The sequence below is a fragment of the Sus scrofa genome, chromosome 6, assembly GCF_054392235.1.
Source record: "Sus scrofa isolate SSC_HxYL_T2T_F1_AM1 chromosome 6, Sscrofa_HxYL_maternal_Yorkshire_Landrace_v2.0, whole genome shotgun sequence".
NCBI classification, from domain to species: domain Eukaryota; kingdom Metazoa; phylum Chordata; class Mammalia; order Artiodactyla; family Suidae; genus Sus; species Sus scrofa.
The window spans coordinates 30,528,584-30,554,288 of record NC_139388.1 but is presented as its reverse complement, the minus strand read 5'-3'; the positions used below and the strand labels follow the sequence as shown (position 1 = coordinate 30,554,288).

General features: G+C 48.7%; 2 long non-coding RNA genes across 2 annotated transcripts in view; one reads left to right on the top strand and one right to left on the bottom strand.

The window, feature by feature from the left end:
* LOC146402276 (uncharacterized) overlaps positions 1 to 25,705 on the bottom strand; it is a 372,528-nt gene that overhangs the window by 261,018 nt on the left and 85,805 nt on the right. The window lies entirely within an intron of this gene.
* On the top strand, positions 6,811 to 15,313 carry LOC146402277 (uncharacterized). Its single transcript, XR_014808630.1, has 5 exons — positions 6,811 to 7,763; positions 9,812 to 10,764; positions 12,812 to 13,764; positions 14,057 to 14,682; positions 14,956 to 15,313. It is a non-coding gene; the product is annotated as an uncharacterized LOC146402277 (long non-coding RNA).

Here is a 25,705-nt window from a genome sequence, read left to right as displayed (position 1 = left end):
GACTGGAAAACCTATTTGCCGTTGCCAGATTGTAGGGGGAGGCTGTGGGAAGGACTGGGGTTTGGGAGCGACAGAGTCAAACTCTTGGGCTTGGAGTGTGTTAGCAAGGAAGTCCTGCTCTATAGCACGGGGATTATACCCAGTCACGTCTGGGGTGGCGGGGGGGAGAAAAGAAAAAAGGAGGAAAACTGAAGGCACTCTGAGAAAAAGAATATGTCTCTACATGGACAACTCGATCACTCTTTGGTTCAAGTGAAATAGAGCACCATAAATCCGTGAGAATGGAAAATCCCACGCAATTAATGGCGGAGGGGTCACCACAATAGGTGGTATGTATGGTCCATACACCCGCCTCTTAAGAGAAGCCAGACGGGCTCCGTTGAACCTGACAAGGGTCACTAGCAATACGACCTGGGACCAGACGTAAGGACCAAGCACGTGGGAATTTATGTCTCTGCTAACCTTTCCTCTTCTATGGTTTTCATTGCACACCGATGTTCCTGCCCCCATGTGTGGCGTGCAGATCCACTCTGCCCTGGACATGAATCCACTCCGATGCTGTCCATCCCAAGGCTTGCCCTTACAACACGCTGCCACCTGAGGTGTAGGGCCAGCAGAGCGAGCCTTCAGGATTGCCTCATCTAGCAATACCCTTAGCTACACTGTAGGACTAAGCACGTGTATTCCTCTTCTTCTTTCTCAATTAAGCTCAGTCTTTCCCAATCTCTCGGTTTTGATAACTGGATTGGGATGCCCCCTGCCACACTGGGATGTGGTTTGGCCAGACCTTGATCTCGCTGCCGCTCTTTCCACAGCCACAGCCGTGACAGACAGAACCCCTGAAGCCAGGCAGCCGCGAGGGAACTCCCTGAGAGCTTGCTGGATGATACCAATCAACCCGCCTTAATTCATCAGACCTGGTTTCAGTCAGGCCTCCATACCCTGGCGCTGTACTGAAACGTGAGGCTCCTCCCCAAAGGCAAGAAGGCCAACTTCCCTAAGTCTTTGGAAGGAAAAAGCACAGGGATTCGCCCAGCTGTCCACCACAATGCCAACAACGTCCCCCATTCGTTCTTCAGCACCACCCTCAATCTCCACCTACCCACACCACCGACGGTCAGGGGCTTGGAAGTGGCCGGCTCCCGATGCCACACAGATGCTGCGTGCGTCTCTGCTCCTGCACCCAGGGAATCCTTCCAGCATTCGAAGCACACTCCCAGACAACCAGGCTGCCGATCCACCTCACACGGCTACAGGGACGCCTGTGTCCTCGGCCTGACGGGAGGCCTCTTGGACCAGAGAGTCCCAGGGGCCCAGCAAACAACCCAAAGGCCTCCGCGGGCTTGCCGTGGGTTCCTATCCACACACTCTCCATCCCACCACTCAGCCTGCCCCTGCAGCCTTGCCATGCACCTGGGTCCAGAAGGTGCTCTGGCGCCGTCTTGTGGACATCGGCTCTAACAGCAACTCTCAGGGTTTCCTCCTCTCTCTGGCTCAGCCGACCCACCCCACCCCTGTCCTCTCTCTCTCTGTCTGCCTGCCCTGGCTGGGGGCACTCTGCGCCTTGAATCGCCTGCCTCCGCCGTCTTGATCGACCAAGCACTGCCAATCCATGTGGGCCATTGCTCTCTCAAAGGCTTTCAGAGCCTTCAGGCCACCCTACACCTTGCCACTCCATTCAAACCTTCACCTCCCAACCCATCATATCGTGACAGCCTTCTTCCTTTGGCAGAGATCCCTGCAATGATGTATTTAGGAAGACAGGTAAGTACGTAGGCAACCATTGATTTTGGTCATAATGGTGCAGCTGTGAGGCCGTCATTCCTGTGCCCAAATCCTGCTTCTTTTCTTTCGTTCCCTTTTTCCCTCTCTTCCCCTCATGCTTCCTAATGTGTTGACCCCACCTTAGCTGGCCTGAGGTGTCTGCATATCGATGTCTGGCAAGCCACCGAGGTGAGCACACCCACCACACGGACCAACACAGATCGTTTACCCAGGGAATCGGGGCGGCACTTGGTGACACCTCTCTTTATATCAATCCACCTACCGGCCCCAGGTCAGATTTCCATACCAGCTGTGTGCAGAGAACCGAAGAGGCTCGCAGGTAAAGAAAAGGACGGCGTTTCCGGAGACCTCAGGAGAGAAAATGCACAGGGAGTAACACGGCTGCTCCCCAAAGGACCACCGTTTTACCACCTTCCATGCACGACCCTCAGGCACTTTCTCCTCATACCACAGCCTAGGTCAGGCTGCGGTTTCCCAATTAGCAGCTCGACAACTGACACCAGCCAACAGCCAAACAAAACCCAAAGCCCAAGGCAAACATGGCAGAAGACCTGCATAGACATTTCCCGAAACAGACAGACACAGGGCCAAAAGCCCTGGGGGAAAAAAATCACCGCCATCACTCATTAGGAGAGACATGCTCACCCACGCGACTCTGAATCCCCAAGCCACCCGTCTCTGAAGGGCCATCTTGACGACGTCTACAAGGAACACCTCCCTGGGAGGGTGTGGACAGGAAGATGCCCTCCGACGGTCTGGGTGTTTTTGTAAATGTGGACCCCCGCGATGGACCACAGGATCCAGGGAATCCAAACTCATCCCTAGAGAACCACCCCATGACCCAGGCATCCCACTCGCGGTCCTACTTCCGGAATTGGTTCTGGTAGGAATTTAAAAGCCCCATTATGGTCACGCAGCACTCTGCACAACAGCCAGGCATGGACAGAAACTCCATGTCCGTCGAGAGATGATTGCATTCGGAAGAGAATGTATATGTACACAATGGAATGCTGCTCCCCCAGGAGGAAAAAAAAAGAAAACACACAGAGCAGAAGACAAATGCCATTCGCAGCCACGCAGGGGGCCCTACACACTGTCATACTACGTGAAATACGTCAGAACATGAGGGACAAACACCAAGGGATATCCCTTCTATCCGGAATCTAACCAGTGGAACCAATGAACCTTTCTGCATAAAAGAAACTCAGGGACTGGAAAACCTATTTGCCGTTGCCAGATTGTAGGGGGAGGCTGTGGGAAGGACTGGGGTTTGGGAGCGACAGAGTCAAACTCTTGGGCTTGGAGTGTGTTAGCAAGGAAGTCCTGCTCTATAGCACGGGGATTATACCCAGTCACGTCTGGGGTGGGGGGGGGGAGAAAAGAAAAAAGGAGGAAAACTGAAGGCACTCTGAGAAAAAGAATATGTCTCTACATGGACAACTCGATCACTCTTTGGTTCAAGTGAAATAGAGCACCATAAATCCGTGAGAATGGAAAATCCCACGCAATTAATGGCGGAGGGGTCACCACAATAGGTGGTATGTATGGTCCATACACCCGCCTCTTAAGAGAAGCCAGACGGGCTCCGTTGAACCTGACAAGGGTCACTAGCAATACGACCTGGGACCAGACGTAAGGACCAAGCACGTGGGAATTTATGTCTCTGCTAACCTTTCCTCTTCTATGGTTTTCATTGCACACCGATGTTCCTGCCCCCATGTGTGGCGTGCAGATCCACTCTGCCCTGGACATGAATCCACTCCGATGCTGTCCATCCCAAGGCTTGCCCTTACAACACGCTGCCACCTGAGGTGTAGGGCCAGCAGAGCGAGCCTTCAGGATTGCCTCATCTAGCAATACCCTTAGCTACACTGTAGGACTAAGCACGTGTATTCCTCTTCTTCTTTCTCAATTAAGCTCAGTCTTTCCCAATCTCTCGGTTTTGATAACTGGATTGGGATGCCCCCTGCCACACTGGGATGTGGTTTGGCCAGACCTTGATCTCGCTGCCGCTCTTTCCACAGCCACAGCCGTGACAGACAGAACCCCTGAAGCCAGGCAGCCGCGAGGGAACTCCCTGAGAGCTTGCTGGATGATACCAATCAACCCGCCTTAATTCATCAGACCTGGTTTCAGTCAGGCCTCCATACCCTGGCGCTGTACTGAAACGTGAGGCTCCTCCCCAAAGGCAAGAAGGCCAACTTCCCTAAGTCTTTGGAAGGAAAAAGCACAGGGATTCGCCCAGCTGTCCACCACAATGCCAACAACGTCCCCCATTCGTTCTTCAGCACCACCCTCAATCTCCACCTACCCACACCACCGACGGTCAGGGGCTTGGAAGTGGCCGGCTCCCGATGCCACACAGATGCTGCGTGCGTCTCTGCTCCTGCACCCAGGGAATCCTTCCAGCATTCGAAGCACACTCCCAGACAACCAGGCTGCCGATCCACCTCACACGGCTACAGGGACGCCTGTGTCCTCGGCCTGACGGGAGGCCTCTTGGACCAGAGAGTCCCAGGGGCCCAGCAAACAACCCAAAGGCCTCCGCGGGCTTGCCGTGGGTTCCTATCCACACACTCTCCATCCCACCACTCAGCCTGCCCCTGCAGCCTTGCCACTGCACCTGGGTCCAGAAGGTGCTCTGGCGCCGTCTTGTGGACATCGGCTCTAACAGCAACTCTCAGGGTTTCCTCCTCTCTCTGGCTCAGCCGACCCACCCCACCACCCCTGTCCTCTCTCTCTCTGTCTGCCTGCCCTGGCTGGGGGCACTCTGCGCCTTGAATCGCCTGCCTCCGCCGTCTTGATCGACCAAGCACTGCCAATCCATGTGGGCCATTGCTCTCTCAAAGGCTTTCAGAGCCTTCAGGCCACCCTACACCTTGCCACTCCATTCAAACCTTCACCTCCCAACCCATCATATCGTGACAGCCTTCTTCCTTTGGCAGAGATCCTTGCAATGATGTATTTAGGAAGACAGGTAAGTACGTAGGCAACCATTGATTTTGGTCATAATGGTGCAGCTGTGAGGCCGTCATTCCTGTGCCCAAATCCTGCTTCTTTTCTTTCGTTCCCTTTTTCCCTCTCTTCCCCTCATGCTTCCTAATGTGTTGACCCCACCTTAGCTGGCCTGAGGTGTCTGCATATCGATGTCTGGCAAGCCACCGAGGTGAGCACACCCACCACACGGACCAACACAGATCGTTTACCCAGGGAATCGGGGCGGCACTTGGTGACACCTCTCTTTATATCAATCCACCTACCGGCCCCAGGTCAGATTTCCATACCAGCTGTGTGCAGAGAACCGAAGAGGCTCGCAGGTAAAGAAAAGGACGGCGTTTCCAGAGACCTCAGGAGAGAAAATGCACAGGGAGTAACACGGCTGCTCCCCAAAGGACCACCGTTTTACCACCTTCCATGCACGACCCTCAGGCACTTTCTCCTCATACCACAGCCTAGGTCAGGCTGCGGTTTCCCAATTAGCAGCTCGACAACTGACACCAGCCAACAGCCAAACAAAACCCAAAGCCCAAGGCAAACATGGCAGAAGACCTGCATAGACATTTCCCGAAACAGACAGACACAGGGCCAAAAGCCCTGGGGGAAAAAAATCACCGCCATCACTCATTAGGAGAGACATGCTCACCCACGCGACTCTGAATCCCCAAGCCACCCGTCTCTGAAGGGCCATCTTGACGACGTCTACAAGGAACACCTCCCTGGGAGGGTGTGGACAGGAAGATGCCCTCCGACGGTCTGGGTGTTTTTGTAAATGTGGACCCCCGCGATGGACCACAGGATCCAGGGAATCCAAACTCATCCCTAGAGAACCACCCCATGACCCAGGCATCCCACTCGCGGTCCTACTTCCGGAATTGGTTCTGGTAGGAATTTAAAAGCCCCATTATGGTCACGCAGCACTCTGCACAACAGCCAGGCATGGACAGAAACTCCATGTCCGTCGAGAGATGATTGCATTCGGAAGAGAATGTATATGTACACAATGGAATGCTGCTCCCCCAGGAGGAAAAAAAAAGAAAACACACAGAGCAGAAGACAAATGCCATTCGCAGCCACGCAGGGGGCCCTACACACTGTCATACTACGTGAAATACGTCAGAACATGAGGGACAAACACCAAGGGATATCCCTTCTATCCGGAATCTAACCAGTGGAACCAATGAACCTTTCTGCATAAAAGAAACTCAGGGACTGGAAAACCTATTTGCCGTTGCCAGATTGTAGGGGGGAGGCTGTGGGAAGGACTGGGGTTTGGGAGCGACAGAGTCAAACTCTTGGGCTTGGAGTGTGTTAGCAAGGAAGTCCTGCTCTATAGCACGGGGATTATACCCAGTCACGTCTGGGGTGGGGGGGGGGGGAGAAAAGAAAAAAGGAGGAAAACTGAAGGCACTCTGAGAAAAAGAATATGTCTCTACATGGACAACTCGATCACTCTTTGGTTCAAGTGAAATAGAGCACCATAAATCCGTGAGAATGGAAAATCCCACGCAATTAATGGCGGAGGGGTCACCACAATAGGTGGTATGTATGGTCCATACACCCGCCTCTTAAGAGAAGCCAGACGGGCTCCGTTGAACCTGACAAGGGTCACTAGCAATACGACCTGGGACCAGACGTAAGGACCAAGCACGTGGGAATTTATGTCTCTGCTAACCTTTCCTCTTCTATGGTTTTCATTGCACACCGATGTTCCTGCCCCCATGTGTGGCGTGCAGATCCACTCTGCCCTGGACATGAATCCACTCCGATGCTGTCCATCCCAAGGCTTGCCCTTACAACACGCTGCCACCTGAGGTGTAGGGCCAGCAGAGCGAGCCTTCAGGATTGCCTCATCTAGCAATACCCTTAGCTACACTGTAGGACTAAGCACGTGTATTCCTCTTCTTCTTTCTCAATTAAGCTCAGTCTTTCCCAATCTCTCGGTTTTGATAACTGGATTGGGATGCCCCCTGCCACACTGGGATGTGGTTTGGCCAGACCTTGATCTCGCTGCCGCTCTTTCCACAGCCACAGCCGTGACAGACAGAACCCCTGAAGCCAGGCAGCCGCGAGGGAACTCCCTGAGAGCTTGCTGGATGATACCAATCAACCCGCCTTAATTCATCAGACCTGGTTTCAGTCAGGCCTCCATACCCTGGCGCTGTACTGAAACGTGAGGCTCCTCCCCAAAGGCAAGAAGGCCAACTTCCCTAAGTCTTTGGAAGGAAAAAGCACAGGGATTCGCCCAGCTGTCCACCACAATGCCAACAACGTCCCCCATTCGTTCTTCAGCACCACCCTCAATCTCCACCTACCCACACCACCGACGGTCAGGGGCTTGGAAGTGGCCGGCTCCCGATGCCACACAGATGCTGCGTGCGTCTCTGCTCCTGCACCCAGGGAATCCTTCCAGCATTCGAAGCACACTCCCAGACAACCAGGCTGCCGATCCACCTCACACGGCTACAGGGACGCCTGTGTCCTCGGCCTGACGGGAGGCCTCTTGGACCAGAGAGTCCCAGGGGCCCAGCAAACAACCCAAAGGCCTCCGCGGGCTTGCCGTGGGTTCCTATCCACACACTCTCCATCCCACCACTCAGCCTGCCCCTGCAGCCTTGCCACTGCACCTGGGTCCAGAAGGTGCTCTGGCGCCGTCTTGTGGACATCGGCTCTAACAGCAACTCTCAGGGTTTCCTCCTCTCTCTGGCTCAGCCGACCCACCCCACCACCCCTGTCCTCTCTCTCTCTGTCTGCCTGCCCTGGCTGGGGGCACTCTGCGCCTTGAATCGCCTGCCTCCGCCGTCTTGATCGACCAAGCACTGCCAATCCATGTGGGCCATTGCTCTCTCAAAGGCTTTCAGAGCCTTCAGGCCACCCTACACCTTGCCACTCCATTCAAACCTTCACCTCCCAACCCATCATATCGTGACAGCCTTCTTCCTTTGGCAGAGATCCTTGCAATGATGTATTTAGGAAGACAGGTAAGTACGTAGGCAACCATTGATTTTGGTCATAATGGTGCAGCTGTGAGGCCGTCATTCCTGTGCCCAAATCCTGCTTCTTTTCTTTCGTTCCCTTTTTCCCTCTCTTCCCCTCATGCTTCCTAATGTGTTGACCCCACCTTAGCTGGCCTGAGGTGTCTGCATATCGATGTCTGGCAAGCCACCGAGGTGAGCACACCCACCACACGGACCAACACAGATCGTTTACCCAGGGAATCGGGGCGGCACTTGGTGACACCTCTCTTTATATCAATCCACCTACCGGCCCCAGGTCAGATTTCCATACCAGCTGTGTGCAGAGAACCGAAGAGGCTCGCAGGTAAAGAAAAGGACGGCGTTTCCAGAGACCTCAGGAGAGAAAATGCACAGGGAGTAACACGGCTGCTCCCCAAAGGACCACCGTTTTACCACCTTCCATGCACGACCCTCAGGCACTTTCTCCTCATACCACAGCCTAGGTCAGGCTGCGGTTTCCCAATTAGCAGCTCGACAACTGACACCAGCCAACAGCCAAACAAAACCCAAAGCCCAAGGCAAACATGGCAGAAGACCTGCATAGACATTTCCCGAAACAGACAGACACAGGGCCAAAAGCCCTGGGGGAAAAAAATCACCGCCATCACTCATTAGGAGAGACATGCTCACCCACGCGACTCTGAATCCCCAAGCCACCCGTCTCTGAAGGGCCATCTTGACGACGTCTACAAGGAACACCTCCCTGGGAGGGTGTGGACAGGAAGATGCCCTCCGACGGTCTGGGTGTTTTTGTAAATGTGGACCCCCGCGATGGACCACAGGATCCAGGGAATCCAAACTCATCCCTAGAGAACCACCCCATGACCCAGGCATCCCACTCGCGGTCCTACTTCCGGAATTGGTTCTGGTAGGAATTTAAAAGCCCCATTATGGTCACGCAGCACTCTGCACAACAGCCAGGCATGGACAGAAACTCCATGTCCGTCGAGAGATGATTGCATTCGGAAGAGAATGTATATGTACACAATGGAATGCTGCTCCCCCAGGAGGAAAAAAAAAGAAAACACACAGAGCAGAAGACAAATGCCATTCGCAGCCACGCAGGGGGCCCTACACACTGTCATACTACGTGAAATACGTCAGAACATGAGGGACAAACACCAAGGGATATCCCTTCTATCCGGAATCTAACCAGTGGAACCAATGAACCTTTCTGCATAAAAGAAACTCAGGGACTGGAAAACCTATTTGCCGTTGCCAGATTGTAGGGGGAGGCTGTGGGAAGGACTGGGGTTTGGGAGCGACAGAGTCAAACTCTTGGGCTTGGAGTGTGTTAGCAAGGAAGTCCTGCTCTATAGCACGGGGATTATACCCAGTCACGTCTGGGGTCGGGGGGGGGGGGAGAAAAGAAAAAAGGAGGAAAACTGAAGGCACTCTGAGAAAAAGAATATGTCTCTACATGGACAACTCGATCACTCTTTGGTTCAAGTGAAATAGAGCACCATAAATCCGTGAGAATGGAAAATCCCACGCAATTAATGGCGGAGGGGTCACCACAATAGGTGGTATGTATGGTCCATACACCCGCCTCTTAAGAGAAGCCAGACGGGCTCCGTTGAACCTGACAAGGGTCACTAGCAATACGACCTGGGACCAGACGTAAGGACCAAGCACGTGGGAATTTATGTCTCTGCTAACCTTTCCTCTTCTATGGTTTTCATTGCACACCGATGTTCCTGCCCCCATGTGTGGCGTGCAGATCCACTCTGCCCTGGACATGAATCCACTCCGATGCTGTCCATCCCAAGGCTTGCCCTTACAACACGCTGCCACCTGAGGTGTAGGGCCAGCAGAGCGAGCCTTCAGGATTGCCTCATCTAGCAATACCCTTAGCTACACTGTAGGACTAAGCACGTGTATTCCTCTTCTTCTTTCTCAATTAAGCTCAGTCTTTCCCAATCTCTCGGTTTTGATAACTGGATTGGGATGCCCCCTGCCACACTGGGATGTGGTTTGGCCAGACCTTGATCTCGCTGCCGCTCTTTCCACAGCCACAGCCGTGACAGACAGAACCCCTGAAGCCAGGCAGCCGCGAGGGAACTCCCTGAGAGCTTGCTGGATGATACCAATCAACCCGCCTTAATTCATCAGACCTGGTTTCAGTCAGGCCTCCATACCCTGGCGCTGTACTGAAACGTGAGGCTCCTCCCCAAAGGCAAGAAGGCCAACTTCCCTAAGTCTTTGGAAGGAAAAAGCACAGGGATTCGCCCAGCTGTCCACCACAATGCCAACAACGTCCCCCATTCGTTCTTCAGCACCACCCTCAATCTCCACCTACCCACACCACCGACGGTCAGGGGCTTGGAAGTGGCCGGCTCCCGATGCCACACAGATGCTGCGTGCGTCTCTGCTCCTGCACCCAGGGAATCCTTCCAGCATTCGAAGCACACTCCCAGACAACCAGGCTGCCGATCCACCTCACACGGCTACAGGGACGCCTGTGTCCTCGGCCTGACGGGAGGCCTCTTGGACCAGAGAGTCCCAGGGGCCCAGCAAACAACCCAAAGGCCTCCGCGGGCTTGCCGTGGGTTCCTATCCACACACTCTCCATCCCACCACTCAGCCTGCCCCTGCAGCCTTGCCACTGCACCTGGGTCCAGAAGGTGCTCTGGCGCCGTCTTGTGGACATCGGCTCTAACAGCAACTCTCAGGGTTTCCTCCTCTCTCTGGCTCAGCCGACCCACCCCACCACCCCTGTCCTCTCTCTCTCTGTCTGCCTGCCCTGGCTGGGGGCACTCTGCGCCTTGAATCGCCTGCCTCCGCCGTCTTGATCGACCAAGCACTGCCAATCCATGTGGGCCATTGCTCTCTCAAAGGCTTTCAGAGCCTTCAGGCCACCCTACACCTTGCCACTCCATTCAAACCTTCACCTCCCAACCCATCATATCGTGACAGCCTTCTTCCTTTGGCAGAGATCCTTGCAATGATGTATTTAGGAAGACAGGTAAGTACGTAGGCAACCATTGATTTTGGTCATAATGGTGCAGCTGTGAGGCCGTCATTCCTGTGCCCAAATCCTGCTTCTTTTCTTTCGTTCCCTTTTTCCCTCTCTTCCCCTCATGCTTCCTAATGTGTTGACCCCACCTTAGCTGGCCTGAGGTGTCTGCATATCGATGTCTGGCAAGCCACCGAGGTGAGCACACCCACCACACGGACCAACACAGATCGTTTACCCAGGGAATCGGGGCGGCACTTGGTGACACCTCTCTTTATATCAATCCACCTACCGGCCCCAGGTCAGATTTCCATACCAGCTGTGTGCAGAGAACCGAAGAGGCTCGCAGGTAAAGAAAAGGACGGCGTTTCCGGAGACCTCAGGAGAGAAAATGCACAGGGAGTAACACGGCTGCTCCCCAAAGGACCACCGTTTTACCACCTTCCATGCACGACCCTCAGGCACTTTCTCCTCATACCACAGCCTAGGTCAGGCTGCGGTTTCCCAATTAGCAGCTCGACAACTGACACCAGCCAACAGCCAAACAAAACCCAAAGCCCAAGGCAAACATGGCAGAAGACCTGCATAGACATTTCCCGAAACAGACAGACACAGGGCCAAAAGCCCTGGGGGAAAAAAATCACCGCCATCACTCATTAGGAGAGACATGCTCACCCACGCGACTCTGAATCCCCAAGCCACCCGTCTCTGAAGGGCCATCTTGACGACGTCTACAAGGAACACCTCCCTGGGAGGGTGTGGACAGGAAGATGCCCTCCGACGGTCTGGGTGTTTTTGTAAATGTGGACCCCCGCGATGGACCACAGGATCCAGGGAATCCAAACTCATCCCTAGAGAACCACCCCATGACCCAGGCATCCCACTCGCGGTCCTACTTCCGGAATTGGTTCTGGTAGGAATTTAAAAGCCCCATTATGGTCACGCAGCACTCTGCACAACAGCCAGGCATGGACAGAAACTCCATGTCCGTCGAGAGATGATTGCATTCGGAAGAGAATGTATATGTACACAATGGAATGCTGCTCCCCCAGGAGGAAAAAAAAAGAAAACACACAGAGCAGAAGACAAATGCCATTCGCAGCCACGCAGGGGGCCCTACACACTGTCATACTACGTGAAATACGTCAGAACATGAGGGACAAACACCAAGGGATATCCCTTCTATCCGGAATCTAACCAGTGGAACCAATGAACCTTTCTGCATAAAAGAAACTCAGGGACTGGAAAACCTATTTGCCGTTGCCAGATTGTAGGGGGAGGCTGTGGGAAGGACTGGGGTTTGGGAGCGACAGAGTCAAACTCTTGGGCTTGGAGTGTGTTAGCAAGGAAGTCCTGCTCTATAGCACGGGGATTATACCCAGTCACGTCTGGGGTGGGGGGGGGGGGAGAAAAGAAAAAAGGAGGAAAACTGAAGGCACTCTGAGAAAAAGAATATGTCTCTACATGGACAACTCGATCACTCTTTGGTTCAAGTGAAATAGAGCACCATAAATCCGTGAGAATGGAAAATCCCACGCAATTAATGGCGGAGGGGTCACCACAATAGGTGGTATGTATGGTCCATACACCCGCCTCTTAAGAGAAGCCAGACGGGCTCCGTTGAACCTGACAAGGGTCACTAGCAATACGACCTGGGACCAGACGTAAGGACCAAGCACGTGGGAATTTATGTCTCTGCTAACCTTTCCTCTTCTATGGTTTTCATTGCACACCGATGTTCCTGCCCCCATGTGTGGCGTGCAGATCCACTCTGCCCTGGACATGAATCCACTCCGATGCTGTCCATCCCAAGGCTTGCCCTTACAACACGCTGCCACCTGAGGTGTAGGGCCAGCAGAGCGAGCCTTCAGGATTGCCTCATCTAGCAATACCCTTAGCTACACTGTAGGACTAAGCACGTGTATTCCTCTTCTTCTTTCTCAATTAAGCTCAGTCTTTCCCAATCTCTCGGTTTTGATAACTGGATTGGGATGCCCCCTGCCACACTGGGATGTGGTTTGGCCAGACCTTGATCTCGCTGCCGCTCTTTCCACAGCCACAGCCGTGACAGACAGAACCCCTGAAGCCAGGCAGCCGCGAGGGAACTCCCTGAGAGCTTGCTGGATGATACCAATCAACCCGCCTTAATTCATCAGACCTGGTTTCAGTCAGGCCTCCATACCCTGGCGCTGTACTGAAACGTGAGGCTCCTCCCCAAAGGCAAGAAGGCCAACTTCCCTAAGTCTTTGGAAGGAAAAAGCACAGGGATTCGCCCAGCTGTCCACCACAATGCCAACAACGTCCCCCATTCGTTCTTCAGCACCACCCTCAATCTCCACCTACCCACACCACCGACGGTCAGGGGCTTGGAAGTGGCCGGCTCCCGATGCCACACAGATGCTGCGTGCGTCTCTGCTCCTGCACCCAGGGAATCCTTCCAGCATTCGAAGCACACTCCCAGACAACCAGGCTGCCGATCCACCTCACACGGCTACAGGGACGCCTGTGTCCTCGGCCTGACGGGAGGCCTCTTGGACCAGAGAGTCCCAGGGGCCCAGCAAACAACCCAAAGGCCTCCGCGGGCTTGCCGTGGGTTCCTATCCACACACTCTCCATCCCACCACTCAGCCTGCCCCTGCAGCCTTGCCACTGCACCTGGGTCCAGAAGGTGCTCTGGCGCCGTCTTGTGGACATCGGCTCTAACAGCAACTCTCAGGGTTTCCTCCTCTCTCTGGCTCAGCCGACCCACCCCACCACCCCTGTCCTCTCTCTCTCTGTCTGCCTGCCCTGGCTGGGGGCACTCTGCGCCTTGAATCGCCTGCCTCCGCCGTCTTGATCGACCAAGCACTGCCAATCCATGTGGGCCATTGCTCTCTCAAAGGCTTTCAGAGCCTTCAGGCCACCCTACACCTTGCCACTCCATTCAAACCTTCACCTCCCAACCCATCATATCGTGACAGCCTTCTTCCTTTGGCAGAGATCCTTGCAATGATGTATTTAGGAAGACAGGTAAGTACGTAGGCAACCATTGATTTTGGTCATAATGGTGCAGCTGTGAGGCCGTCATTCCTGTGCCCAAATCCTGCTTCTTTTCTTTCGTTCCCTTTTTCCCTCTCTTCCCCTCATGCTTCCTAATGTGTTGACCCCACCTTAGCTGGCCTGAGGTGTCTGCATATCGATGTCTGGCAAGCCACCGAGGTGAGCACACCCACCACACGGACCAACACAGATCGTTTACCCAGGGAATCGGGGCGGCACTTGGTGACACCTCTCTTTATATCAATCCACCTACCGGCCCCAGGTCAGATTTCCATACCAGCTGTGTGCAGAGAACCGAAGAGGCTCGCAGGTAAAGAAAAGGACGGCGTTTCCGGAGACCTCAGGAGAGAAAATGCACAGGGAGTAACACGGCTGCTCCCCAAAGGACCACCGTTTTACCACCTTCCATGCACGACCCTCAGGCACTTTCTCCTCATACCACAGCCTAGGTCAGGCTGCGGTTTCCCAATTAGCAGCTCGACAACTGACACCAGCCAACAGCCAAACAAAACCCAAAGCCCAAGGCAAACATGGCAGAAGACCTGCATAGACATTTCCCGAAACAGACAGACACAGGGCCAAAAGCCCTGGGGGAAAAAAATCACCGCTATCACTCATTAGGAGAGACATGCTCACCCACGCGACTCTGAATCCCCAAGCCACCCGTCTCTGAAGGGCCATCTTGACGACGTCTACAAGGAACACCTCCCTGGGAGGGTGTGGACAGGAAGATGCCCTCCGACGGTCTGGGTGTTTTTGTAAATGTGGACCCCCGCGATGGACCACAGGATCCAGGGAATCCAAGATCATCCACAGAGAACCACCCCATGACCCAGGCATCCCACTCGTGGTCCTACTTCCGGAATTGGTTCTGGTAGGAATTTAAACGTCCCATTGTGCGTTTTCCTGTCGTGTGGCAGTGTTTAATGAATCCGACTAAGAACCATGCATTTTTGGGTTCGGTCCCTGCCCTTGCTCAGTTTTTTAAGCATCTGTCGTTGCTGTGAGCTGTGGTGTTGTTTGCAGACCTGGCTGGGTTCCTGCATTTTTGTGGCTCTAGTGTCGGCCGGTGGCTACATCTCGGATTGGACCCCTAACCTTGGAATCTCCACATGCTGCAGGAGTGGCCCATAAACATCAAAAAGACAATAATTTTTTTAGAAGCCCCACTATGTTCATGCAACACTCTGCAGAACCAGCAGACATGGACAGAAACTCCATGTCCGTCGAGAGATGATTTGATTCGGAAGAGAATGTATATATACACAATGGAATGCTGCTCCCACAGAAAAAAGCAAAGATACAAAGAAACAAAAAAACACACAAAAAAAAAAACCTAAGAGAGCCACAGCCAAATGCCATTTGCACCCACGTAGTTGGCAATGGAAATATTCATCCCACATGAATTACATCAGAACATGAAAGACAAACACCAAGGGATATCCCTTCTATCCGGAATCTAACCAGTGAAACCAATGAACCTTTCTGCATAATAGAAACTCAGGGACTGGAAAACCTATTTGTCATTGCCAGATTGTGGGGGCGGCTGTGGGAAGGACTGCGGTTTATGAGTGATAGAGTCAAACTCTTGTGCTTCGTATGTGTTAGCAATGAAATCCTTTTCTACGGATTACACCTTGTTACTTATGCGGAAAATAAATCGAAGACAGTCTGAGAATAACAGTAGGTATATACATGTATAACTGGATCACTTTTTTGTTAATGTGAAATTGAGGAATATAAATCTGTGTGAGCTGAAAATGATCACTGATAATATCCCATAAAATAAATGGCTTAGTATTCATCATACTATGTGTATTGGTAGGTACATCTACTGTAATTGAAAGGAGACAGTCACACTGACTCTGTTGAACCTGACAATTTTTACTTGCAATATGACATGGACCATATATAATTACCAAGTGTTTATTTACTTATTTCTATAATAACATTTTATAATTTTTAAGTTACATATTAATATTCCTGCCCTCATGTGTACACTCTTCCTGGAAATGAATCCACTCCTATCCTGTACATCTCAAGATTTTTAGTTAAAACACTCTGCCACCTGATGTATAGGGTTAATAGAGCCTTTAGGATTGCTTTATCTGGCAATACCCTTAGCTACACTTTAGGTATAAACATATGTATTCATTTTCCTTTTATCTGTTAATATCATTCTTTCCAAATCTCTTTTTATTTTTATATTTATTTGGATGCCAGCTGTGACAATGACATGTGGTTTGGCCAGAATTTGATCTTGCCGCAGCTCTTCCCACAGCCACAGCAGTCACAGATAGACACTTTTAAGCCAGGCAGCAACAAGGGAACTCCCTGAGAGCTTGCTTGATGACACCAATCAACCCGCTTAACTCCTCAGTCCTGGTTTTGGTCAGTCCTCTATACCCTGTCTGTGCAGTTGAAAGAGTGGCTCTTTTCTATAGGAAATAAAGAAAATTCATGAAGTCTCTTGGGGGATAATATCCCAGGGTTTAGCTCAGCTGCCCATGATAATGCCACTGAAGTCCCCAATTCATTCATCAGTACCACCCTCTTTCTCCACCTATCTAAATGCACTGACAGGGGTTGGAAAATGGCCACCTTGATACAACACGGATGATCTGCGGGTCTTGGCCCCTGCCACTAGAGGAACACAAGGCGTTATGACACCCAGTGAATACTTCAAGCATTCTAAACACATTGCCATGCAAGCAGGCAGTGAGTCCAACTAAAAATGCTGAAGGGACATGCGTCCTCTGCCTGACATGAGGCGTCTGGGACCAGATAGTCCCAAGTGCCGAGCAAACAACCAAAGAACCTCTGGGCACTTCCTGTAGGTTCTGTTCAACCCACCATCAACCCCACCTCAAAGCCTGCACCTGCAGCCTTGGAGCTGCACCTGGGTCCAGTAGGTATTATGGCGCCCTCTTGTGGACATCTACTCTAACAGCAACTCTCAGGTTTTCCTCCTCTCTCTGGCTCAGCAGCTACTGGGGTTGCACTGACCTTAGGCAATATTTTCATTGGATTTCCTTCCTCCGCTTTCTTGAAATACCAAGAAGTGCCCTTCATAGTGGGCCCTTTCTCTATCAAAGGCATTCATAGCCCTAAGGCCAACTTACAACATGTCACTCTGTTGAAACACTCAGCTCCCGAACCATCATGTCATGACAGCATTTTTCCTTTTCTACATATCCCTGCACTTATGTATTTATGAAGATAGGTGTGTATGTATTTAACAATTATTTTTTTCATCATTTTCCATCTGTGATTCCTAGATTTATACAGTAATGTCTTGCTTCTTTTTTTCTTTTCTTTTTTTTTTCTCTCTCTATATACCTCATCCTTCATGTGGGATCTTATTGATCCCACATGAAGACTGCATGAGTGGCCTTTCCTTTGAAGTTTTTCAAGCCACAGGAGTCACCAAACTCACCAGAGAGACAAAGAATGATCTTTTAACCAGGGATCCACGTGTGATCTCCATGAGAGCATGCTTTATATCCATCTTCTACCGGACCTAATTCACCCGACTTGGATTTATGTCAGTTTTCCTTACCAGGTGTGTAAAGACAACTGAAGAGGCTCACATGGAAAGAAAAGTACAGGGTGTCAGGAAACCTCTTGTAAGAAGAATCACAGGGATCATCATAGGTGCTCACCAAAATATCACCTTTTTACCAACTTTCATGCACAACCTGCAGGCACTTTATCCAGATCCCAAAGCTTGGTTAAGGCAGGGGTTCAAAATTACCAGATCAACAATTGAAACCACCCAACAGAAAATCAAAACAAACAACCCAATTGAAAAATGGGCAAAAACCTGAAGAGACATTTCCCAAAGCCAGATATCCAGAGGGCAACAAGCACCAGAAAAAATCATCACCATCACACATTAGGAGAGAAATGCAAATTAAAATGAGGCTGAGGGAGTTCCCGTCGTGGCGCAGTGGTTAACGAATCCAACTAGGAACCATGAGGTTGTGGGTTCGATCCCTGCCCTTGCTCAGTGGGTTGATGATCCAGCGTTTCCGTGAGATGTGGTGTGGGTTGAAGATGTGGCTCGGATCCCGCGTTGCTGTGGCTCTAGTGTAGGCCAGTGGCTACAGCTCCGATTGGACCCCTAGCCTGGGAACATCCCATATGCCGCGGGAGCAGCCCAAGAAATAGCAAAAAGACAAAAAACAAACAAACAAAAAAAAAGATGCTGAGGTACCACGTCACCCCTCTCCGAATGGCCATTATTAGTGTGTCTACAAAATCAAACCCAGGAGAGGGTGTGGAGAAAAAGGTGCTCTCCTATAGTGTGGGTGTGTATGAAATATTGTACAACCACTATGGTCCACAGGATGATGAAATCCAAAAAATAATTATAGAAAAACCATATGACATCCCACTCTTGGGCATATGTCCAGAACATGTTTTTTTAAAAAGTTAAATGCCCCACTATGATCATGCAGCACTATTCACAATAGCAAGACATGGAAACAATCTCTATATCCATTGACAGATGATTGCATTAGGAAGAGGATATACATATACACAATGGTGTACTACTCAGCTATACAAAGAACAACAAAAAAATGTCATTTGCAGCCACAGAGATGGAAAGAGAAATTCTCATACTATGCCAAATATGTCAAAAAAAAGGGACAAAAACCTTAGGAATACCCATTTCTCTGGAATTAACAAATGACATCAATGAAACTTTCACACAAAAGAAACTCATGCACTGGAAAACAGATTTTGTTGCCAGACTGAAGGAGGAACTTGTAGGAAGGACTGAGATTTGGGAGTAATAGATCCAAACTCTTGTGCTTGGAGTTAGTAAGCACAGATATTGTGCTGAACAGCACAGGGTACTATATCTAGACACAATTTTTGGAACAAAATGGAGGATAATGTGAGAAAAATAATATGTATATACATGGACAACTGGATCACTATGTCGTTAAAGTGAAATTGAGCAAAATAAATCATCCATAATGGAAAATAATAAATGATTTTAAAAATCCACAAAATAATGTGATCAGCAATCACCAGAGGTGTCTGGGTTGAGACTCCTGGCTCTCAAGCAAAGGGATGGCAAAACTGACTCTGTTGAATGTGTCAGGATTTCTTAGAAATGTGACATCAGACCAGACCTAATTACAAAGTGTGTATGAATTTATTTCTATAATAAATTTTATTATTTTTACTTGCCTATTTATGTTCCTGTGCTCTTGGGTAGCATACAGATACACTCTGCCTGGGAGATGAATACACGCCTATGCTGTACATTCCTAGGCTTATACTTAAAAAACTCTGCCACCAGAGATATAGAGTCAGGAGAGCACTTAGGATTGCCTTATCTATCAATTCCCTTACCTACACTAGAGATATATAAGTATTTATTGAATTATTTATCAATTAAGTTCAATCTTTTCTATATCTCTATTTATCAATTTATTTGGGTGCCACCTGCAACTTTGAAATGTTGTCTTGTGAGAGTTTGATCTCACAAAGCACCACTTACCACAGCCACAGCAGTGACAAGAACAGAGCGTTAGGCCAGGTAGCCACCAGGGAATTCCGTGAGATCATTCGTGATGATACAAATCAACCCTGCTTAATTTGTCAGACCTGTTTTAAGTCTGGCCTTCATACCCTGCCACTGAACTCAAAAGTGAGGCTCATCTTGAAAGGCAAGAAGGAAATTTCACTAGGTCTCTTGGGCCAAAAATGCACAGGGATTAGCACAGATGCCCACCCTAATGCCACTAAATTCCTGCATTCATTCATTACCACCAGCCTCTTTCTCTACCTATGTAAACAACCAATGGTCAGGGGCTTGACAGTGGTCAGCTCACGATACACACAGATGCTGGGAGGGTGTTGGCCCATGCCTCTGGAAGAAGACAAGGCATTGTGAAGCCCAGTAAATACTTAAGCATTCTAAACACACTGCCACCCAACCAGGCTGCAAATCCACCTCAAAATGCTGAAGGGACAGCTGTGCCCTCTGCCTGGCATGATTCTCTGACTTGGAGCAGAAAGTTGCTGGTGCCCAGGAAACAACCAAAAAACCTCTGTGCTTGCTGTGGGTTCTGCTCAACACACAATCAGGTGTATTGAGCCTGCACCGGCAGCCTTGGAGCTGCACCTGGGGCCAGAAGGTACTTGGACACCCTCTTTTGGACATCTGCTTTAACAGAAACCCTTAGGTTTTCGTCCTCTCTCTGGCTCAGTGGTCTCCAGGGCTGCAATGGCCATGGGGAGTATGCTAATTGGATTTCCTTCCCACACATTGTTGTCATACCAAAAAGTGCCCTTTCAAGTTGACTATTTCTCTCTCAAATTCTTTCAGAGCCCTCAGGTCAATCTACACCATGCCATTAGGTACAAAACTCAGCTCCCAACCCATCATGTCATGACAGCCTTCTTCCTTTTTTATATATCCCTGCACTAATGTATTTATGAAGACAGGTGTGTAGAAATGTAACGATTGATTTGTTTTCTTAATTTTCCAACTGTGATTCCTTAATTCATGCAGTAAAGTCTGAATTCATTTTTTGTCTTTTTTTCTCTTTCTGTATTCCCCTCTTTCTTTCTAAATTTATTGACCCCCTACTTGAAGCATCAGTGAGTTGTCTACACGTCGATGTTTTTAAGCCACAATGTTTACCAAACCCACCACATGGCAAAGAAAGAATTTTTACCCAGGAAACTGGGAGGGATCTCAATGAGAGCTTTCTATGTATCAATCAGCCTACCAGCATGAAATCACCCATCCTGGCTTTAGGTCAGGTCATCATACCAAGTACATTGAAAGAACAGAAGAGGCTCAAATGGAAAGAAAAGTACACAGATTCATGAGACCTTCTGAGAGAAAAACACACAGATTGGCAGAGCTTCTCATCAAATATCAGTGATTTGACAGCTTCCTTGCAAAACCCACAGGAATTTTTTCCGAATCTCAAAGCCCAGGTCAGGCTGGGCCTTCAAATTACCAGCTCAACAGCAGATACCACCCAACAGCAAATCAAAACAAACAACCCCATTGAAAAATGGGCAAAAGACTTAATAGACCTTTCCCTAAACCAGACATACAGAGAGCAACAAGCACTGGACAAAATGACCTCCACCACTCCATTAATAGATAAATGCAAATCAGAACAAAGCTCACCCCTCTCCAAATGGCCATCATTAGTAAGTCTACAAAATCAAACCTAGGAGAGGGTGTGGAGAAGAAGTTTATCTCCTACAGTGTGGGTATGTAGGGAAATGTGTACAACTACTATGGCCCACAGGATCCAGGTAATCCAAACAATAAGCAGAGCATGACCATGGGACCCAGCAATCCCACTCTTGGGCATGTATCCAGAATGTGTTCTTTGCAAAAAGTTCAATACCCTGCTGTGTTCCTGCAGCACTCTTCACAAGACAAGACATGGAAACACCCTCTATGTCCATGGACAGGTGAATGGAATTGGTAGAGGATAGTCATATACACAATGGAATACTATTCAGCTAAAAAGAGCCAAAAAAAAAAAAAAATGCCACTCACAGCCATATAAAGAAAAACTCTCATACTATGAGAAATATGTCAAAAGAGAAAGACAAATACCATAGGAAACCCCTTCTCTCTGGAATCTAATAAATAACACCAATGAACTTTTCTACAGGAAAGAAAATCATGGACTGGAAAACAGACTTTTGGTTGCCAGATTGGGGGGCGAGAATGTGGGAAGGACTGGGATTTTTGAGGTAATAAACCCAGACTCATGCCCTTGGAGTGGATAACAAAGAGATTCTGATGAATAGCACAGGAACTATATCTAGTCACTATTTTTGGAACAAAAGGGAGGATAATGAGAGAAAAAAGAATATGTATACACATGTACGACTGGATCCCTATGTTGTTAAATTGAAATTGAGCATCACAAATCAGCCGATAATGGAAAATAATAAATGATAGGAAAACACCCACAAAATTAGTGACTCAGCCTTCACCAGAGAAGGTGTCTGGGTCTATACCTCTGCCTCTTGAGAAAAGGACAGGCAAACTGACTCCATTGAACCTCTCAAGACTTCCTAGCAAAGTGACATCTTACCAGACTTAATTACTTAGCTTGTATGAATTTATTTCTATAATAAATTTTATTTATTTATTTTTTACTTGCCTGTTTATGTTCCTGCACCCATGTGTGGCATTCAGATACACTCTCCTCAGGAAAAGAATACATGCCTATGCTGTACATCCCCAGGCTCATAATTATAACCATCTGCCACCTGCGGTATATGGTCAGGAGAGCCTTTAGGTTTGCCTTATCTATCAATTCCCTCACCTAATCTGTAGGAATATACATAAGTATTCATTGACTTGTTATCAATTAAGCTCATTCTTTTCTATATCTATTTTTATTTATCAATTTATTTGGGTGCCCTCTAAGACATTAGGATGATGTCTTGCAAGAGTTTTATCTCCCAAAGCAGTTCTAACCACAGCCAATGCAGTGAAAAAGAGACTCTTGAGCCAGGCAGCCATGAGGGAACTCCCTCAGAGCTTTCTTGATGATACCAATCAACCCTACTTAATTCATCAGACCTAGTTCTGGTCAGGCCTCCATACACTGGTGCAGTAATGAAGGTGAGGCTCAACTCAAAAGGCAAGAAGGAAGTTTCCCTAAGCCTCTTGCATGAAAACAACACAGGGATTAGCACAGCTTCCTATCCTAATGCCACAGAAGACTCCATTCATTCATCAGCACCAGCCTCTTTCTCCACATACATAAACCACTGAAAGTCAGAGGCTTGACCATGGCCATCTGACGGTACAGCTCAGATGCTGTGTAGGTCTCAGCCCCTGCCTCTGGAGGAACACAAGGTATTCTGAAAACCAGTGAATATTTCAAGCATTCTAAACCCACTGCCTCCCAACCAGGCTGCCAATCCACATCGAAATGCTGAAGGGACAGCTGTGCCCTCTGCCTGACATGAGGCATCTTGGAGCAGAGAGTCCCTGGTGCCCAAGAATAAACATAAAATCCTCTGGGTTCTTGCTGTGGGTTCTACTCTCCGACCATCAGCCCCATCTCTGTGCCTGCTTCTGCAGACTTGGAGATGCCATCTGGTCCAGAAGATACTCTGGCGCCCTCTTGTGAACAACTTTTCTAACAGAAACTCTGAGGTTCTCCTCCTCTCTGGCTCAGCTGTTCCCTGGGCTGCATTGTCCCAGAGCAATGTGCTTGTTGGATTTCCTTCCCCCACTTTCTTGAGATACCAAGATGTGCAATTCCAAGTGGCCTATTTCTCTCTCAAAGGCTTAGAGAGCCTTGAGGTCAACCTCCACTATGCCACTCCATTCAAACCACAGCTCCTGACCCATTATGTCATGAGAGCCTTGTTCCTTTTTTTGTATAACCCTGCACTTATGTATTTATAAAAATAGGTTTGTAGGTATATAGTGATTGATATATTATTTTTCCAACTGAGATTCCTTCATTCATAAAGTCCAGTTTCTTTTATTTATTTCTTTTTTTCTCTTTCTCTCTTTCCCTCTTTCTTGCTAAAGTTATTGACCCCACCAGATCTGTGCATGAGTTTATGCCCATTGATAATTTTCAAGGCACAGTGTTTACCAAACCCACCACAGCGACAAAGACAGATCTTTTACCAAGGGAGCTGGGAGGGATCTCAGTGAGAGCTTTCTTTATATCAATCAATCTACTGGCCTTAAATCTCCTGACCTGTTTTTAGGTCAGGTCTTCATACCATGCACGTAGAAAGAACAGAATAAACTCACATGGAAAGTAAGGAGGGAGTTTCATGAGACCTCTTGAGAGAAAAATAACAGGGATTGACACATCTGCTCACCTAATATCAGCATTTTACCAGCTTCCATGCACAACCCCCAAGCACTTTATCCATATCCCAAAGCCCAGGTTAGGCTTGGCTTCCAAAATTACCAGCTCAACATCTCATACCACCCAACAGCAAAACAAAACAAACAACCCCATTGAAAAATGGGCAAAAATTTGAATAGACTTTTGCCTAAAACAGATATACAGAAGGCAACATGTGCCAGAAAAAATGACCACCATCACTCATTAATAAAGAATTACAAATCAAACCAAAGCCGAGGTAGCACCTCACCCCTCTCTGAATGGCCATCATTAGTAAGTTTACAAATAACAAGCCCTGGAAAGGGTGTGGCAAAGAAGGTGCCCTGCTACAGTGTGGGTGTGTATGGAAATGCATACAACCACTATGGCCCACAGGATCCAGGTAATCCAAACAATAAGCAGAGCATGAATGTGGGAGCCAGCAATGGCACTCTTGGGCATGTAGCCAGACGTGTTCTTTGCAAAAAGTTCAATGCCCCACTGTGTTCCTGCAGAACACTCCACAAGAGCAAGACATGGAAACACACTCTATGTCCATAGACAGATGATGGGATTAGGAAGAGGATATACATATACACAATGGAATACTACTTAGACATATAAAACAGCAAAAAATAAATAAATAAATAAAGCCATTCACAGCAACATTGATGGAAAGCGAAACTCTCCTACTAAGGGAAATAAGACCAAAAGGGAAAGAAAAATACAGTGGGATACATATTCACCCTTGAATCTTTCAAATGACACCAATGAGCCTTTCTAGAGAAAGGAAATTCATGGACTAGAAAACAGATATTTGTTGCCATATTGGAGGGGGAGGGTGTGGGAAGGCCTCGGATCTGGGTGGTAATTGATCCAAACTCTTGCCCTAGGAGGGGGTAAGCAATTAGAACCTGCTGTATAGCAGAGAACTATAACTTGTCACTATGTTTGGAACAAAATGGAGGATAATGTGAGGAAAAGAGTATGCACACACATGCACTAGATCCATTTGTCGTTAAAGGGTGGGAAGGACTGGTATTTTGGGGGTAAAGGATCAAAACACTTGCCCATGGAGTGGGTAAGTAATGAGATCCTGATGTATAGCACAGGGAACTATATATATAGTCACTATTTTTGGAGGAAAATGTGAGAAAATAATATGTATATATATGTAAGACAGGGTCAATTTGTTGTTAAAGTGAAATTCAGCACCATAAACCAGTGATAATGGAAAATTTTTTAAATGATACATAAACCCCACAAAATTAGTGGATCAGGGTTCACCAGAGAATGTGTCTGGGTTGAGAATACTGCCTCTAGAGAAAATTGGCAAACTGACTCTGTTGATTCTGTAAAGATTTACTAGAAATGCGACATCTGACCAGAATTTCCCAGCATGTATGCATTTATTTCTGTAATAACATTTTACTGATTTTTTTTACTTATATATTTATGTTCCTCCACCCAAGGGTGCCTGCAGATTCTCTCTGCCCAGGAAAAGAATACATGCCTATGCTGTACATCCCCAGGCTCATACTTAAAATCCAATGCAACCTGAGATATTGGATCAGGAGAGCCTTTAGGATTGCCTTGTCTATAAATTCCATTAGCTACTCTGTAGGAATATATATATGTATATGCATTGACTTTTTTTTATCAATTAAGCTCATTCTTTTCATTATCTAGTTGTTTTTTATCAATTTATTTGGGTGCAAACTGCATCATTGTGATGTTGTCTGCAGAGCTGGATATCCCAATGCAGCTCTTACCACAGCCACAGCAGTGACAAGGAGAGATTCTTAAGCCAGGCAGCCAAAAGGGAACTCCCTGATAGCTTGCTTGATGATACCAATCAAACATGCCTAATTCATCAGACTTGCTTTAGTCAGGCCTCCACAACCTGCCACCACACTGAAAACTGAGGCTCATTTTGAAAGGCAAGAAGGAAAATTCCCTAAGAATATTGAGTGGAAAATGAAAAGGGATTAGACCAGCTGCCCACCCTAATGCCATCAAAGTCCTCCATTCATTCATTAGCACCACCC